Below are 17,990 nucleotides of genomic sequence, written 5' to 3'. Positions count from 1 at the left end.
TCTTATGGTGCTAGAATTTTCTATTCTTTTTATCGGTAAAGTGTGGTATGGGTGCCACAATTGTTGCATTGTTCAAGCACTAACACTGAGATGCTGCATCACCTATTTGTGGCTTTCATCTGGAATCCTGGGTGGGAAAGTACCAGACGGACTAACCTTTTCCAGAGAGTTCGAGGTGGTGGTGTTGGCTAGACCCATCTTTCGTGTGGCAATTACCCAATAGACTTTTTTTCTGCCTCGACTGTGCTTTCCTTCTCTTGTCACCCATTCTGTAATTTCCCTCTAGTGGTCGGCTGGTTATATATCCTAAGGATTACACTGCCTGCCTAGCTCCGTATTTTTCTTCTAATGCCAACTACAATATCAGATATCCCCGTTTCCTTTAATTCACACCGCCATCTTCCTGCCTCTTAATCTTAGGCCTAATATTTTTCTTTCCATCGCTCATATTGTGGTCCTTAATTTGTTCTCGAGCTTCTTTATTAAGCTTCATGTTTTTCCCCATATGTTAGAAACGGCCGCATGCAATGATTGTACACATTTCTTTTCAAGGGCAGTGGTAAGCTCCCACTTAGGATTTGGTAATGCCTGCGGTATGCACTCCAACCTATTTTAATCTTCTTAAAATTTTCTTCTCGTGGTCTGGGTGGCCTGTGAATAATTGACCTATATAAACATACTGCTCTGCAGGTCCTAGAGGCTGCCTGGTGATTGTGAATTCTTCTTTTACACGCTTTTGAGCATTACATTTTGTTTCTCCATATTGATCTTCCACCCTGCTCTTGCACTTCCTCCGTTAAGGTGCTCAATCATTTGTTGCGATTCATATCCAATTTTTCTGAACAGAGCAATATCATCTACAAACCAAAGGTTGCTAAGATGTTCCCGGTTCGTCCTCAATCCTAAGCCTCCCCAGTCTTATATTTTGAAGCTTGAATAGTTGTAAGTATGCAGTGAATAGCCTTGGAGGTGTCGGTTTGCCTCACGCTTTCTTGACAGGTAATTTTCAGGTTTCCTTCTTGAGAACCAAGGTAGCTGTAAAGTCTTTATAGACATTTCAAAAGATATTGACGTATGCCTTCTTTTCTCCTTGATCACACAATGCCTCCATGACTGCTGGTATCTCTACTGAATTCAGTGCCTTTTCATAATCTACGACAGCCATACGGAGAGGCTGATTGCACTCCGCAGACTTCTGAAATTCCTATTTGATGGTATGGATGTGAGCTATTGCAGAATATCCCTTCCTGAAGCCAGTCTGTTCTCTTTGTTGATTAAAGTGTAGTATTGCCCTTTTTCTATAGGAAATTATCTCGGTGAGTATTTTATACAATACTAAAAACAAGCTAATGTACCTGTAATTCTTGAATTCTTTAACACCTCTTATCTGCACATAGCCGGTTTCTTTTCCACTGCCGCAACTCAAGGGACAGTCTGCGTCTCTTTTACCGTGCGTGTAACATTCCTAGTTGCCATGTTTTTACTATACCGATCGCATACTTGTTGATAAGCTTCCGATTTATTTTCCTTTATTCCTAGACTGCATTTTTCGTGAACAAATGCTTGAACTCCCTTGCAAGCGATTTAGTTTCTTTCATACTCCTTATTTTTTCTTTGATATAAATTTTACTATCAGCTTCCCCCACCTCGAAACTTACCCAGTCCATATCACCCTGTATCGATTCATTTGCAGTCTTCCCGTGAGTGCCAAATGCGAGCCGTCGCACTGACTTTTCGTTGCCACCGAATCAAGATTGCACCTCTGACTTCGCCAAACAACCACATTTCCAAATGTAAGTCCTGGAACCATTGCACCTTTCTGCATACCCCGAAGCACCTCGTATCTGTTGTATTCCTATAGTGCTTGCCGACGCTTGAATACCCAAGTGTTGACAGCAACAGCAGCGGTAGCGACATCTGTTGGCCCAGAGTTTAATAAAGAACACGAAGCCAATACTGGAATGACTGACTTGCATATTATATTCCACTCCTGGTATAAAGCGTCGGTAGTGATTTACTCGTTACCATGGGGTCGTATTGTGTTACATTATTCCATGCTGATTTTATTCAAATCTCTTGACGGAAACAAGTGGGTGGTGATCCGCAGCCTTGCTTCAAGAGCCCCATCAAACGCTTTCCTCGTTTATAGGAGGTAACTTCGCTTTCAAGGCGAATTGCATTTCTTACTTGCTTAACCAATTGGCTGACAATGATTGAGGAGTGCGCAGAGATGAGTCGAGCGTCTCGCATGGGGCCGACGTAACGCAATGAAAGTAGGTAACCGAGTAAGGAGGGTGCTGCCAGCGTCTGCTATTGGTTCACTTTCACGTGGTTTGCTTTCGGTGACTGCTCGAAAATCGCGGCCGCGTGCAACGGACAGCTAAAAATGCCGCTAAAACTCGTCCTGAACAAAGAAGAGCCGACAGAGTGAAGTTGGATACGTGTCGAAAAGTCTCGAGAGTGTTATGCATGCTGTCCATGCCAAAATTTTGATTATGCGCAACGAAGTTGCTTTCCGCCGGTAGCTGCAAGTAACCGGTGTTAGAGCGATGGCCAGTCAAGTAACCTTTCATTCCTTTCGTAACGCGGTAGTCCCCTGCTATTCAGAAAAAAAACTATTTTTGTTCAGCATATCATTTTGAAGCGGTGAGTTTCACATGGCTTTGTGACTTCGTTTAAAGAAAGTGAATGTGGGCGCAGCACGAAAAAAAATTTGAGCAGTAGCGGAGTGCTAGAAGCGACAAAGTGTGAATAACGTTTACTTTCAATTGGCATAGGTATGCATATTCAATGTGTGCACGGTACAGCACATGGTGAGTTTCGGCATTTCTCGTGGCGCCGCGTATCAAACAGGTGAAGTTCGTGGGGCACAAAATAAAATGCAAAAGCTCATCTGTAGTTGTCGGAGTATGCGTAAGCATTGTACCACTTTCTTATCTCCACGCAGCCCAGTGTCATTACCAATCTTATGAGACTCGATCCGAACAGTATAAACTCTTATCGACCATTATCGGTCGTTATTAACCTTATCGGACTCCATCTGTCTCAACATTTTTTTGGTTTTTATGAAATTTATCGAACTCAGTCCGACTGTGATCAACCCTTATCTGTGGTTATCAACGTTCTCGCAAACGATCCGACCCTTATCAACACTCATCGGTCCTTTTCAACCTTATCGGACTTGATACGAAACTTATAGGTACTTATGAATTTTATCTGAATTACTCCGATTATTACACGGCCCTTGTCGCTCTTTAGCACTTTATCCATCCACATCGAATCATTATCACCGTGATGACACCCATAAACACCTCGCCACTTCTCATCATCCTTGTCAACTCGTTGACTGCTTATCTGTCTGTGCTGCACGATGCGACGCTCATGAGCCCTCATGGATCTTTGGCATTTAGGTGAGTGAAGGAACGCCCTAATGGAAGGCACATCCCGCGATCACTGCCGCATTCCCGTATTGGCTTGTTTAATTGGCAATTAATTTTTGCAAAATGAGAATTTTCCTGATGCCCGCAAGGCTATAAGTCGGCACGACATGTGGTTCTCCTAGAGGTAGTTCTTATTCCAGCATCACCAATTCTTTAATGTAAATTGTCTTTTAACATTTATTTTGTACCGCCAGTACAACACATTCCTATGCTTCAGATAAGTTCGCTTTCTGCAAGCGTGGGTGAGACACTTAGCCAGTTGGTGGCACACGTGACTTCTGGGCATGGGGACGTAGATTCGAAACTCACCACCGCCAACTTTTTCCTTTAAAATTTACTGTTTTTTATGGGACGCATAGGACCACCCGTTACTGACGGACAGACAAATCGACACCTCTCCTGATAGATTCGCCTAAATATGTTTACGCATTCAGTCTTTTTAACAGTCGTGGAGGGCTAATTGCACAAATGGCATAGAAACAGATTGTAATAGCGTTACGTTATAGCATCCACGATGTCCGTCTTGCAATTCTCCTGTGACGAAAACACACACGCAACGCAGGAACATTTCAAACGCATTTTAATTGCCCAGAGCGTCACAAGATGTCACCAGTGTTGGTACCACCTGTCCTCGGTTCCGTTTAATTGGAAATTCAATAACGGTAGTAGCCCTATGGGCAAGCTAATTGAACCTATCGACCATAATAAGCGTGCCACTCGGGCTGATCTACTTCACGAACACTTACTTTTGCCGGGTCGTCGTAACGGGGACCGGAGAAGTCCGTGCATTTTTCGAATGGCCTGTAAGGTTTCAATAGGGCGTGAGCGGACCCGTTCTTCGGTCTGTAGTACCGTCCACTGAGTCCCAGCGAGAGGGCTAACGACATGGCGGGGTGCATATTTCTCACAAACTGCAGCAACGCCACGCTCTCGGTCTGTTTTCCCCGTGCAGAGGAGAAAAAAGTAAGTGCAGGCTTCAGGTGGTGAGACTGAAGTGAACGTCCAATGCATGTGTACCGAACCGTAGGCAAAAAGACAGACATTGAGATGCTAACGGAAAAGGTCACGTACGCAGATCCTGGTACCACCAGTTAGCCCAGGTAGCAAGCTGCAGATTTCGCTAGCTTAGCCGCAGAAGCGGAGCTTGTAAGAGGAGCATTGTTTTCATCTTGTTCTTACTGGCATAATGTGCGGTGCGATGAATATCAGTGCATCTTATTTCTGCATTCTGCCTTCCTCACTCGATGCGTGATTTCGATGCGTGCGTCTCAGAATTTCAACGCTATTTGATCTCGCCAGGTTTCTTTTTCTTTTGTTGCGTTCGGAAACGGGTCCCAAGGAAAACAGCCGTGCATGTAATTTATCCTTGCAATGACATGTAATAAGATATAAACTCCAGGAGTGGCATGCCTTGTTGTCCACTGCGCACTATTAAGAAAGGTCTAGCGCTGAAACGACGCAATGCGCAGATTTTCCTTGCTTTTCTCATCGAAAATGGTACGTTGCAGTTGGTATTTTCTTAGGACCTAAATGCAGCTTCCAAAGGAGAGACAGGTGGGACTTAGCCGCGACGGATAAGCGACGATCAGGATGCGGCATATCACTTACGCTTAGCGATGAAAGGCTAGTAAAAAATTGGGTGTAAACGTGTTTTTTTATAACACTGTAGCAGCATTTCGGAAGCCTTATCATGTAAAGGTAGTTCTGCGACACCGCTTTGCTACGCTAGAGCGAAAAAGCACGATGACGACTGCAAACTGCTGCCACGCGAATCCTTGGTCCGGATGACTTGTGTTTTCCCATAAACTCTCTCCTGCCGTATCTAATACTGGGGCAGCTCATCGGATATTTAGATTAAAGAGAAACTCCAGTACTTCTAAGAGGCGAATTTTCGCATCCTGCAGAAAGTAGTCACATATTTTTCTTAAACATTCAACAACGTGAAATGTCGTAGGACAATGTCAGCTACAATGCTGTGCTCGCATACAGGAACTATTATGAATATTTGCATTCACTGCTGGTCTTCCGGCCATTACAGGGTGGGCTTGAAAAGCAGCAGGTAAAATAACAATGTGATTATTAAGCAATACATGAATAAACTATTACAAAGAAATAAAAATACATCCACACATATAGACTAAAGATGAAAAAATGTAGCAAGCTTATGAAATGGGGTCAGGCAGGATATGGGTCAGTATATACAATATATATACATCTAAAAAAATCTAAACGAGACAGTTCAAGCAGCGTCAAACGCGTGAAGTACCGCGCGTTCACAATACAATTGTTTTAGAAAAAGGTCATTGTAAGGCTTTCACGTAACGAGGGGGCTAGGTCATTCAAGTTTTTAATTGTTTTTGTTAAGAAGGAGCAGCCATACGTTGTAAGGTGTATTTGAAGCTGCTGGAAAGGTCTGTTCTGCTTTCTCCTTAACGTTGTATACCTCGTTCTGCTGTTAAGTGCGGTGTACCGTCGATGCTAAACTAATTTTTAGTAACCATGAAGAAAAAATTTAGCCGTGCTGCATGCCACCTTACGGCTTCTTTTGGCAATATTATTTATTTATTTATTTATTTATTTATTTATTTATTTATTTATTTATTTATTTATTGGCTGGCTTAAGATTTTGGAACTGTGTTTTGGCCCTCAAATTTGGTGTCCACGAGGGCAGCGGGCATAAACGTTGTGTATAAGTTAAGACGAAATAGCCCACTAGTTCAAAAGTACCGAACCTCTATTGCAAAGGTACACTAAAAAAATCCAACACATACACTATGGAAGGAGAGACATGGCACTAGAAAAAATAGCAGTTGAAGAGATATAAATTCTAAACAATTGAAAAGTAAAGCGTAAGAGACCCGCCGTGGTTGCTCAGTGGTAATGGTGGTAGGCTGCTGAGTACGAGGTCGCGGGATTGAATCCCGGCCACGCGGCCGCATTTCGATGGGGGCGAAATGCGAAAACACCCGTGTACTTAGATTTAGGTGCACGTTAAAGAACCCCAGGTGCTCAAAATTTCCAGAGTCCTCCACTACGGCGTGCCTCATAATCACAAAGTGGTTTTGACACATGAAACCCCATAATTTTTAAAGCATAAGAGTTCGAAACATGACTGTTCTAAACGTACAGGTCGCAATTACTTCGTATATAGGCTTACATATTCTTAACTTCATGTAAGCAAACTATCCCCGCTTTTAAAATATATGCTGATATCTGGTGAAAGAAAGGTTGTCCTAAAGGCCAGGATTTGTAGTATTCACACTATGTTCATCATCATCATCATCAGCGTGTTATATGTCCACTGCATGATGCAGGCCTCTCAATGCGATCTCCAATTGCCCCTGCCCGGGGCCAACCTATTCCAACTAGCGCCCGCGAATTTTCTAATTTCATCGCTCCACCTTATCTTCTGTCGTCCTCCCGATTGCGTTTTCCTTCTCTTGGTACCCATTCTATAACCGTAATGGTCCAACGGTTATGTAACAGCGCATTACATGACCTGCCCAGCTTCAGTTTTTTTTTTCTTGATGTCAATAAGAATATCGTCTATACCCGTTTGCTCGCTGATCCAAACCGCTCTTTATCGTTATGCCTAGCAATCTTCATTCCATCGCTCTTTGCGCGGTCCTTAACTAGTTCTCAAGCTTCTTTGTCAGTCTCCAAGTTTCTGCCCCATATGTAGGCACTTGTAAAATGCACTGATTGTACACCTTCCTTTTCAATAACAGTGGTAAGCTTCCAAACGGGAGCTGACAATGTCTGCGGTATGCGATTTAACCCATTATTAATCTTCCATGATTTCCCTTCTTATGATCAGGGTTGCCTGTGATTAGTTAACCCAGATAAATTTACTCCTTCAGAAACTCTAGAGGCTGTCTAGCGATCCTGAATTCTTGTTCCCTTGCCAATCTGTTCATCAGTATCGTTATCTTCTGCACATTAATCTTTAATTGCACCCTTACACTCTCTCTGTTAAGGTCTTCAATTATTTGGTGTAAACAGTATGCAGTGTTGCCGAATAGAGCAATGGGATCGGCGAACAGAAGGTTCCTGAGATATTTGCCGTCGAACGTTACTCCTAAGCCTTCCCAGTTTAATAGCTTGAACACTTCTTCCCAGCATGCAGTAATTAGCATTGGAGAGATTGTGTCTTCCTGTGTGACCCCTTTCTTTATGGGTATCTTCCTGCCTTTCTTGTGTAGAATTAAGGTAGCTGTAGAACCTCTCTAGATATTTTTCAAGGTATTTACGTAAGCGTTCTCTACTCCTTGATTAAGTACTGCCTCTATGACTGCTGCTGTCTCTAGGGAATCAAATGCACTTTCGTAATCTATGAAAGCCACGGCTTATTGTACCCTGCGTTTTTCTTGATAACCTCATTAATGACATGGCTGCGATCCATTGTAGAGCATCCTTTCCTGAAGCGGGCCTGTTCCCTTGGTTGACTTAAGTCCAGTGTTGCCCTTATTCTTGCATTTATTACTTTGGTAGATATTTTATTTTGGTGCATTTTTCAACCCACTAGGTTATGGACAGCAAAATTCGACGAGAAGACAATGTCGAACCCTGGTTTTATATGGATGCTGTAGCATAGGTTCGAATGTTTGTCAACGGGAGAAAAAAAAGGCACAGTACTGCGCGACACACGCAGTACAGTCACAGCGTAAGCTAGAGCAGTGTTCTCCATAGGAGGCCGTCGTAAACTGATTAAACACGGTAACTGCAAGCAGTAAGTATATTGAAAGTCATGTTTTTATTTGCACACATTTATTTACATGCACTCAGGTGTACTTTATGGTCGGAAAAGCATCTCGAGAAGAACATGCGGCCGGGCCGCAAGGGTGATTTCATCTTCGTGAACACAAAATCCAAACAAGAACTGGTGCGCGAAGAGCTGAATAGCGTATTTCACACAAATTCCATGCCGAAGACTTCTCGCACACAGTGTACGAACCAGGCATTGTGGAGATCCTTTCTGTTTGCGCTGAAATCATCCGCCAAAATTGCGGAACATCGTGTTGATGAACGAAGGTACGGGCCAAGAAATCTGCATTCTTCAATGTTGGGCATCTGGTGCACACTGCACACTGCGGAAACCCCAATACCCTCGATTTGCTCACTGCCCACACGTCGATCACTTCTACGTTCGTTGCTCCTACGAGTTTGAATGGTACACACTGATTTATTCATCCATATATTGCCATAGCCGAGGCCCGGTACGCAGTTATATTTACTGACACGACACACCTATAGCAGGTGATTTCATGTTGACGACCCCAAGCCTAGGATAGATAGGGTAGCGCCACTCACATCGAGATGCGGCCGCGCATGACGTGAAGCCAGTGCGCAGCGAGAGAACGTACGTCGAGAGAGAGCAGCTTGCAAATCCTACGGGCTAATCAAGCACAGCAAAGCAATCTTGCATGATTGTGTCAAATCGATGTTGTTTAAATATATGCTATTCCTAACGGAGTGCTCGATCAGTGTTTTCTGTGGCGTGGTAAAGTTTAGTTTTCAGCGTTCACGATGTAAAGGCCATCAAGTGAAGTGGCTAGGCTCTGTCTCGCGTACATAAGATTCTGTTGTGACGTTTGTTGTATTCGTACGCAACACGAGGGGCGCTATAACGTAAAACTATTCCAAACTTTTCTATTCCAATTCTGCTATCAGCCCTCCACGATTGGTCAAAAACTTTTTTCAACCACCCCCACTTCACCTATCTGTCACGCGACGTCACGAAAACCGCGATAGCTCCCCATCTGATAGGATGTGTACACACTGATTATGCATGATTTGACAGAAAAAAATAAAAAGTTATTTCTGATTCGGACCCCTTTTCGCCATTAGCCCTCGGATATTGGTAAAATGCTTTCGGGCTGCACCCACTTCACCTGCCTGTCACGCGACGTCACAAAATCACACAAACTCACCGCGTCAAAGTGACGTGTACGCGTTAAAGATGCGTTAATATGCCGAACAAAACTGAATTTTCTTCGGAATAGCCGCAGGCTGCCCCGTTCCGAAAGGAATAAAAAATGGCTGCCGCCGATCGCTGAGACGCTGGCTACTCGCACCTGCCGGAGAGCATGGGTGTATTTGCGTATAATAAAGCTTCTTGCGTGGCCGTGTAAAGTTTTCGAGCACTTTCGGCATGTTTACCACCTCATTCTGCCAAGTCTTTCTTGCTGAGGGTCAGTTCTAGCGTCATTCTTAAGCTTCCGTTGCATGCCGCCGCGATTTTCGACCAGCCCCCACAAGCTAAGTAAGGGAAAGCCGACCCATCGCAGACGCCGGCACCACCCTCTTCATCCGGTTATCGATTTTCAGTGCACTGGCTCTGCCCCCGCATATCCCTCTCCACTTGAGCGTCCTCCTCGCCTCTTGTCAGCCAATTAGATACGACAAGCCGCTCAGTGTCGGCAATGTTATTCGTTTTTCAAGCAAACAAAAGTGACCTGCTATGGACGAGGAGAGTGTTTGATTGGTCTGTATAGACAACCCTGTGGATTACCGCCCGGTGCTACGCAAATTTGGCGTCAGGAGATTGGAATAGAAACATATTGGAATAGTTTTACGTTATAGGGCCCTAGAATATGTGCCACCCTGAGACATGAATTGTTATTGCGCTAGCCTGCACCACGGAATGTTGTGTGCGGCGACTAATAATATAAACCTTACGATCCAGCGTCGTCACTGTCGTCACCGTGCGCTGTTCAACTGGTAGCCGCTAGCGACGGATCACGCTACCACGTATAGTGCACTGTGGTATCACCTTTAGCCGTGCCAGCATTCCCGTGGCACCCCAGTGAAACCTGAGCCAGTCTTTTCTCGAGTCCCGACTCGTCTACTTCAGTGCAGGCGAGGTTCCCAGCCGCACCATTGACCAGAGCGGCCATAACGTCTATGTTGACGGTTACCATATACGACAACGTCCCAGGGCTTCATTTTCGACTGCTCACACGTGAGAGTTGGGGCGGCGAAGCTCCAGCGCATCATTTTTGTCTGCTCGCACGTGAGCGTCTGCTCAGCGAAGTTCAAAGGCTTCATTTTTGCCTACTCGCACGTGAGCGTGTACTATGCGAAGCTTCAGAGCCTCATTTTTGTCTGCTCACGTGAGCGTCTGCGCGGCGAAGTTCACAGGCTTCATTTCTGCACTCGCATATGAGTGTGTACCGGCGAAGCTCCAGAGCCTTATTTTTGCCTGCTGGCACGTGTCTGCGCGGCGAAATTCAAAGCCTTCATTTTCGCCTACTCGCATGTAAGCTTCTTCGCGGAGAAAATCAACGGCTTCATATTCGCCTGTTCGCACGTGAGCGTGTGTCTGCGAAGCTCCAGAGCCATATTTTTGTCTGCACGCACGTGAGCGTCTGCGCTGCGAAGATCAAAGGCTTCATTTTCGCCTACTCGCACGTGAGCGTGTACCGGCGAAGCTCGAGAGCCTCATTTTTCTCTGCGCAGACGTGAGCGTGTGCGCGGCGAAGTCCAAAGGCTTCATTTTCGCCTACTCACACGTGGGCGTGTACCGGTGAAGCTCCAGCGCCTCACTTTTGTCTGCTCGCGCGTGAGCGTCTGCGCGGCGAAGTTCAAAGGCTTAATTTTCGCCTACTCGCACGTGAGCGTGTGCGCGGTGAAGTTCAAAGGCTTCATTTTCGCCTACTCGCACATGAGCGTGTGCCGGCGAAGCTGCAGAGCCTCATTTTTGTCTGCTCGCACGTGACCGTCTGCGCGGCGAAGCTCCAGGGCCTCATTTTCGTCTGCTCGCACACGAAGCTCTTCGCAGCGAAGCTGTCTGGCCGCATTTAAGGCTGAGCGCATGTGTGGCTGCTCGCATAGGAGCTGCCGTGCCTGATTTCACGCAGCACGCACGTGAGGGTTTTCACTGCGAAGGTGCCTGGCCGCATTTTCGTCAGCACGCACTCAAGGGTCCCGGTGGTGAAGCAGCCGGGGCCCATATACAGCAGAACGCACTTGAGAATCTTCGCGGCGGAATCATTTTGCGCCATTTTCTAGAGAAACACCTAAACTGTGCGCGCAGCGCCGACGGCGACCTGCGGCTTGTGCTGCACTCTGCACAGTGGTATCGTGAGCTCGACGTTGTCTGTATACAGCCGCGCCCGTAGCTGTACGAGTCGCTACTGCAGCAATCGATCGTACTTTGCGAGGAGGCGCCAAAACCCGTTGCGAAGAGTAACACAGGTAGCGAGGCTACGCGGCGCACATGCCACATTCCTTTGATGGCTGTCACGATAAGGTGTAGCTGGAAACTAGAGGACCCAAAACACTCAGTCAGTAGCAGCAGTAAGAAGCGCGGACTGTTGTAAATGGCGATATGTCTTCTTGTTCCCATTGTCCTTGCTGCAGGCAGCATTTTCCTCCCTTTCAAAGGATGCATCGTCTGAACGTAAAGGTTAAGCGTGTTTATGCACGAAACATTAAAACGTGAATGACTTGGAGGATAAATATGGCTTTACACGCACCACGATACGTAACTGCAATGCTACGTGAGCACGTAGCGGCGCTACGCGGCGTATTTTTGAGCTCCTGAAGTTACAAAAACAACCTAAATATAAATGAGGGAAACCCGCACCACCAAGGTCACCACGATGCTACGCGGCGTGCCTGTGACATCGCGTGAATTCTCGCGCACTAGGCGGTAGGTGCGACGCACACGGGGCACCAGCGGTAACGGTGGACACGGTCGCCATGCGAAACGTCTATTTAAATTAGCTCATAACAGCTTACGCGGTAAACAAAAACAGAAAGAGGGGAAACATGTGCCGTGGGCCTTTTGTCTTTCGGTTTTGTGCTGTCATACATTCAAAATGCAGCACTCGCTAAAGCTACGAACTTTATGAGCAGTAAAGTATTACATAATCCGCCTAGGCAGTAAAAGCATGTACGTACGTGTAAATTCTAGTGATTAAAATAAAGACAATCGTAGCGAAGCTACATCTGTGATTCTGCATGGTACTCTATCTAGCAAGAAAGGAAAAAAAAAGCTTTTTATGACTTTTGTAGTCCTTATTCAAAGTTGTCATTCCTATGACTGAATGAGTGAAAAAATTTCACGTTCGTAAAGAATGGCATAGATTAAACGAGTCTCCGCAATTGAAAACGACAAAAATCAAGACCGACTTCTCAGAGAATCACACAGGCCGCTCTTTAATATGACATATTCAATCGATTGCTTGCGAAAGGGGGGCCTACGTTTCGCATTGTAGCACGCGGTAGTGGCCTGACGCGTTTTGTAATGCCACGACAGTCACTGAAGACCAAAGGAGGGAGAAAATCGTTCATATGCATCCAAGGGAACGTCTGATCACAGACGTACACCCTCGGCGAAACTGCCAGTTTCAAGACCATGCTAATCACGTTTTTGTACATGCGGGTATCAACCTTCCTATTAAATTGATGGCAGGCCTCCTCCCGCTGCGCATCATTTAGCCACAGCAAACCCAACAGTTTGATCAGCCCTGCTGCAGTAGTCGGGCTCTTTGGACATCACCGCTAAAGAGTGGCAAAACAGGTGGTTGAACTCCTTCTCCTTCGTTAAACGACATTGAGTGCTGGTGGAACTCTAGCAAAAGGTACTCCACTCATTCTGAAGACTTGAGGCAGTGCTTTCTCCCCTACGTGCATGAACATTTATCTTAGATCAATATTGATAAAATATCTGGTGCTAAGATTTATTCAAAATTGCGTCATTTTAATATCGCGGTTTTGATGTACGAGATGGGATCGAAGTGTGCAGCATTCAACGCTGGAAGGGGCGAAAAGTGCTTATGTTATCATCGGGCCACCGATGTGCTTATTAGAATCAACAGCTTGCTAAGAAATATGCTCGCCAAGCCTTGGTAACTTTACTACGATATCTTTAATATTTGCCGATGCGTACGGGTCGGAGCCTTTAGGACATCGTTGGCGGCAATCTTAAACGCCCCATTTAGCCTTGACAGATGCTTAGCCACGATGTGCTCCCCTGTGAGCATATATTTCCTGAGTGCTCGAAAGTAAGCAATACACTTCAAACAATAGCATCGATTAGTAGTGGCAGGAAGCTGCAGTCGTTTTGTCGAATGATACCAGCAAAGCTCTTGCTTGGTCCAGTTACAGGTTATAAGTTGACGCCATAAAACTCAGAAATGGACTGCGGGCAGTAATGTGACAAAACTTCAGTGATCAAAAGTCGGCATTTGGCAGCTATAATACTAGCTATCACTTTTTCGAATACAAAAGAAATTTTTGCATGGTAATAAAATTTCTAAGAATAACCTGTGGCATATCACACCAATTTGCTCATTCACTTTGAATGCTACACTTCGCGGACATTACTTCAATAGGAAATCAAAATTCTTGATTGACGAAGTAAAAACGTTCTGTAATCGAGTTTTTCTATGATTGATCAGAGCACATATTGGGATATGAAAATTGAACCCAGTGATTCCACGAGGCACATCTATTGCAAAATAATCTTGTTATTCGCACCAGCTTTGAGATAAGCGTTGCCAAACCCGCGGTAAAAATGCACGGTTGCTACAGTTACTTTTTCAAAACACCTATTTTTGGCGCACAAGCTCAAAAATTACTAGAAGACGAGTGAATTCGTTGTAAAATTTTGGAATGTATCTCTTGAATCTAGTGTCGTCCTCAGATTTGGCTCCATCGAGATATGACTTTCAAGGACACCGACTACAATTCGTGAATTGCAATTTCTGCCAAAATGTATTTAGTAGAAGGTAATTACCGAGACTGTTGAATATTTAAATATTGATTTCTTGTGCAAGTAATCTGCACCTCTGAAAGCAATCCAGATCAACGAGTAGAATTGTTCTACGTGCCCCGGGTAATTCACTTAACGATAAATAAAGAACACCCGTTATATACGAGACCGCCTTTTGTAGGATAGGGATATCCTAATTTTTTTCTTAAATAAATATCAAATCAAATTTTAAAAAAGGTAAATTATGGGGTTTTACGTGCCAAAACCACTTTCTGATTATGAGGCACGCCGTAGTGGAGGACTCCAGAAATTTCGACCACCTCGGGTTCTTTAACGTGCACCTGAATCTAAGTACACGGGTGTTTTCGCATATCGCCCCCATCGAAATGCGACCGACGCGGCCAGTATTCGATCCCGCGACCTCGTGCTCAGCAGCCCAACACCATAGCCAACGAGCAACCATGGCGGGTAACAAATCAAATTTGCGTAGATATCTACACCTGGTGCACATTGAAAATAAAGATAGCCAGATTCTCCCAGCGCCTGTATATCAGTGATTTGAAAAACCTTCAAGAGCCCTAACTCCTAATATCGCCATTTCTATTATTTGACTCTCATTTTCTCGTTTATAGGATTTCCTTGGCGGAATGAAACGCCCTCGGATGGCTGTTACATGTACATTGAATATATTTTAGATGCCATAAGCTGCGCATCTTTATTATATCCTATAGCACCACTGGCGTTGATAATGGCACATTCTGTAGGATTCAATTTTAATATCAATTCTTTATTATTGATTGCTGGTGTGTAAATTAGGAATATTTGTAAATAAACAATAAAAAAGAATTTAAGGTCACTCTTCCTATAAAGATATTAAAATATTATATACCTGAGTACTCTTAGTTTAAAAGCATGTGCTGAATCAATGACAAACTCCTTGGTTTCGCGAATTGCCTTTTCCTTTCTTTGTGTGGCAGTTTGTTTTGCGCGGCCCAAGTAAATATGGACACTAGATTGCATAATTCAGGCGTTTAGCTTTAATAAATATTAGTTTCAAATCTACGCAGCACATTGTCTGTTTGGCTTCTTTCGCCTCGTCTTCAACATTCAAGATGTCACTTTACCAACTTTTTCAGTTCACTATCTATTAGAAACACCAGTACAGCATGTTTCGCCGTCGGTAAGAGTCCGTACCAGGTTGTGTGCGTAAGTCCTGTGCTCATTTCCATCGTTGTCTGGTGGAAAAAAACGAATGGTTGGTGGCAGTATTTTGCAGTCCGGGAAACTTGCATCGGAGTATGAGATGTGACCAATAGAGATGAACATTGACGGCACGAATAGAGAGCTGAAATGACAAATAGAGAGAAAAAAAAACACCCAAAGTTGTGTTCACCAGGGAAGAATGCAACTATAGCGTATTTCGCGTGAGACTGAACTTCATCTAAAAATAAAGACAGCGGTTCGAAAATGCTCAGACATGCTCAGCAAATAAAGCACATTCGTTGTCTCCACTAAAACTGACAGAATATGGGCGTCACGTAGCTTTTTTTTTTCTCGTAGACACAACGTGCCTTACGAGTCTGAGTTTTTCCGTGCGCATATACGCAACAGAGAAATGCACGCTAGGGGCACTGAGGCGAAGGTGTATGACCAACGACTCATCCATTGAAACTGCGCCAGATCATCTAGCGTACGGAAAATGGGCAGGAGAACGGCAGCACTTGAATGACGCCACATTTATGCGTAGCCATTGCTGTGTTTTCGCTATGTGGAGACCCCCTAAGGCTTATAATACCGTTACGCGAAGGAGCAGTCAATAAGACCAGCAACTATTTACAGGGTATGTTAACAACAGCGGTTGCAGCGCTGACGGGTTAGATTCACAGCGCCGAGCCCCCCCTTCCCCCCCACCCCCAGTTCGTTCTTCTTTTCTCGAGAAATGGCGCCCACGCGCCTCGTTCAAACAATCAAACACCACACGCGTGTAGCACAATCCCCCGGCGGCGTAAGCGACATCCCGGAGCGTCTGAAGGTCATCACTGGGAGGGTGATACTGCTTCAGTCGTGTAACGTGAACGATAGTCTGGCACCGACCACAGGGCCATGCTTATTCCTGCTCTTTTCCTTGTGCAGATTGCGCTGTGGCCAAGTGGCCTCACCACCGGGCAGGTCACCCATATGCACGCAAACGGAACAATGCCAGTGGCTTTGGATGACAGAACATCGGACAACAAATCTGCGCAGACTCCGATCAGTATTGACGCCCTTCAACAACGCAGCGACCACGTCACGGATGAGGTCACGCCAACCTTATCGTGCACTCGGCAGTACATAAACCCGACCCATGACCCCAACCACTTCAGTGGACTTGGTGGCACCGACCAGACGACCATGCTTATTCCTGCTCTTTTCGTTGTGCAGGTCAGTAACAACTACTCTGTACCCTCTTTACGGGACAATGATGTAGCGCTGACGGTGCTTCCAAGGCCACACTGTCTCGCTGTATTGATTGTTGAGTGCTATGATGTATTTCAGCTGTTACTACTAACATCGGGTGATATCGAGTTTAACACCGGTCCGACCTCAGACTCGTAATTTGATACTCGTCTTAATAACGACCTTCTGAAACAAATTCTGAAAGAACAATCTAAAACCAACAAAATGTTAAACGAACTAGTGACTAACTTGAAAAAGGTGCAGTGAACAGTTGATAACATGGAAACAAGGCTTGCGCAATTGAAGATGACATGGAACGACTGAAGTATTGCGAAAAGAAGTTGGCCGAACGTGAAAATAAATATGACACCACGTAAGATCAAATACAAGACCTTGCATTGAAATTGGACAATTTAGAAAATAGAAGTCGATGGAACAACTTGATTACTTACAGTGCAACGGAAAACCTAACGAATATATAGTTTCCCTCGTAAAGGTAGCGAGAGAAAACATTTTAAAAGAACGCTAGGCATTGAAGTGAAAACCCTTGAAAGAATTCACAGGATAGCTACCCTCTCAGGTAACCGAGACCGCCCGATCATCCTTAGATTGTTTGATTGCGCCGAAAAAACCAAAATCTCATGTTACTGCTTAAAACTGAAACGCACTCCATTAACTTTTTTCGAAGATTTTTCTATGAGAGTAAGAAAAATGCGCACGCATTTGTGGCATTCAGCGGTAAAGGAAAGGGCAAACGGAGCAAAAGTTAAACTAACATTCGACAAACTGACAATCGATGAGAAGTGTGTACATGGGACCCAGTGAAGAATAGTAGGACTGAATTACTGCAGAAAACATGTCTTTGAAAACAGTTCCTTTCCACTTCGACTTCGCTGAAATCCTCTAAAAACAAGAAAGTTTCGAAATGACAACCGAGTAGCAAAACTCTACGAATCCTTTGTCTAAATGCCCGAAGTGTGGTAAATAAATTTGAGCAGTTAGAGAACCTAATCCTGTCTTATCAACCTCACATTTTAGTAATAACAGAAACGTGGCTTAACCCTGGTCATTCTGAAGTTATTCCTCCTTCTTACAAACTATTCTGTAATGACAGAGGATCAAGAGGCGGCGGTGTCGCGATAGTAATTAAAAATAAGGTCAAATCCTTAGAACTTGATGGCATTCCCGACCATGAAAGTTTATGGTGCAAAATAATGTATTGTAACAAAAACATAACTTGAGGGTGCGGTTATCGGCCCCCAAATGTAGCACCTGACTTCATCGATCAGATTCATGATTACCTTTCAAAACATACTAATTCTAGATCAGGGGTGCTATGCAGGATGCGCCGAGTTTGGTGAAACTCGGTTTCTTCACGAGCTCTGGCGACACCC

This window comes from Dermacentor variabilis, chromosome 11, assembly GCF_050947875.1.
Source record: "Dermacentor variabilis isolate Ectoservices chromosome 11, ASM5094787v1, whole genome shotgun sequence".
Lineage (NCBI taxonomy): Eukaryota > Metazoa > Arthropoda > Arachnida > Ixodida > Ixodidae > Dermacentor > Dermacentor variabilis.
This window is presented reverse-complemented; position numbering follows the sequence as displayed.